Source organism: Rutidosis leptorrhynchoides, chromosome 11 (genome assembly GCF_046630445.1).
Source record: "Rutidosis leptorrhynchoides isolate AG116_Rl617_1_P2 chromosome 11, CSIRO_AGI_Rlap_v1, whole genome shotgun sequence".
NCBI lineage: Eukaryota > Viridiplantae > Streptophyta > Magnoliopsida > Asterales > Asteraceae > Rutidosis > Rutidosis leptorrhynchoides.
The window spans coordinates 166,429,241-166,431,743 of NC_092343.1; positions in this window are offsets into that span (position 1 = coordinate 166,429,241).

Below are 2,503 nucleotides of genomic sequence, written 5' to 3' on the forward strand. Positions count from 1 at the left end.
TATACTTTTATTATACTTTAACTTTACCTTTACTTTACTTTTACTTTACTTTAACTTTAATAATTCACTTTAATAATTCATACTTTAATAATTCACTTTAATAATTCATACTTTAATAATTCATACTTTAATAATTCACTTTAATAATTCATACTTTAATAATTCACTTTAATAATTCAAAAATCTATTATAAATAGAATTCAATAGGTTTCATTATTTCATAGAAACTTGAAAATATATTTCTCTAAACTCTCTCAATCGATTTACATATATATATATATATATTTGCTCTGTATTATTTCAAGATATTATTAGTATACATAAAATATTACGACGGAGTGATGTCCTAGTGATTTCAAAATAGTTTTTTGAATGAGTCGAAGCTAAGGAAATTATGGGTTATAGCTATGGAGGTGATGGGTATGGTTCATGGGTATGCTCGTGAGGTCAATCTAGTGTTTATCATCTCTGTTGCGTCTACGTACTTTCCTGCAATATTGAATCTCAATATTGATACGTGAGCACTCATAACTTAACTTTTATATATCAATAGTGTATCCCTGACTAGTGCTCGAGTATATAGGATTATGCATGCTTGTACATTCGATATTGTCCTTAGATAGGTTTGTTGAATCCTGAATTAGATACATATGCTACTGAGATAGGGTATATGATATGCATGTCATTGGAAAGCTAGCGAAAAATTAAGAACTTTTCATTTAGATATCGAATGGTTTCGATGAACGGATTAGAAGTTATAGTCAACTGAATTTTAGTATTATTGTTAAAATGATTATTATTACTATCGTCGTTATTATTTTAATAGAAATATCATTGTTATTATAAAATATCATTATTACTATTATGTTAGTATTATCATTTTATCATAATACCATTTTTAGTAAATATAAATATTGTTATAGAATAATAATTATTATTATTACAAAATAATACAACTTTTACTTATTATTATTATGATCAATATTATTTTATCAAATAAATAGGGGATACAAAGATATTTTTCACCACGCGTAATATAATTACATTAATAATACTTACCACTATAGTTTTACGATATTAAGTGAACTTTATAAATTTTACTACTTAAGATATATATATAAAAGTATATTTTATTATATATAAATGTTAATATAAATTTTTATTAATAAATGACTTTTATTATTATAAAATCTAATAAATATATTTAAATATATAAAACGACTATAGTTAAGTTATATAATAAACACGTATAAATTTTAGAAGTCATTTTGGATCAAGTTGACTTTTGTTGACTTTTGCATATTAGTCTCGAGCATTAGGATTGTGGTACACTATGACTTGACCAAAAATTGTTAGACAAATATTGACCAACATATAAATATATATAATTAATATAGGTTCGTGAATCCGAGGCCAACCTTGCACTTGTTAAATGACGTTATATGTATTTTTACTACGAAATACAGTATGGTGAGTTTCATTTGCTCCCTTTTTAATTGCTTTTGCAATATATATTTTTGGGCTGAGAATACATGCGCTGTTTTATAAATGTTTTACGAAATAGGCACAAGTACTAAAACTAATTCTATGTGGGTTTAAACCAGAAATATACCCTTAGCTTGGTAACATTAAACTACTTGTCTATGTACGGTAGGCGCGAATCCTAAAGATAGATCTATTGGGCCTGACAAACCCCATCCTGACTATGGGATGCTTTAGTACTTCGAGGTTATATTAAACACGCCTGATCTGGTGTACTTCAGAGGGTAAAACATGAACGTTAAGGCTTGTTACCGGGTGCCTACAATTTATAGAATACTTTTATACACTTGCGAGTGTACATATATTTATAAACGAAAATCTTGTGGTCTATTAATATATTGAAATGATTGTTATGATAAACCTATGAACTCACCAACCTTTTGGTTGACACTTTAAAGCATGTTTATTCTCAGGTATTAAAGAAATCTTCCGCTGTGCATTAGGTCATTTTAAGGATATTACTTGGAGTCATTCATGGCATATTTTGAAAGACGTTGCATTCGAGTCATTGAGTTCATCAAGATTATTATTATGTCAATTATAGTTGGATGTATTATCAAATGGTGTGCATGCCGTCAACTTTCGTTGTAAAGAAAGTTTGTCTTTTAAAAACGAATGCAATGTTTGTAAAATGTATCATATAGAGGTCAAATACCTCGCGATGTAATCAACTATTGTGAATCGTTTATAATATATATGAACGGGTCCTTTCATTTCCCAAGTGTCATTTAACTTTGTTCGAGCTCGAGATATGAAGCTCGAGCTCGGGCTCGTTTAGTCACTCATGCGGCCGAGAACCAGAACCTAGTCATCATAGACTCACATAGCTAACATGAAATCTTTGCAAATAAATACAGATAAAGCATTACAACAAAAGTTTACAGTAAAACAAAGGCAAAACGAATATTGGTTTTGTTTCGATTTAGTCATGTAGCGGCCACCACAAGAAGAATAAACATAG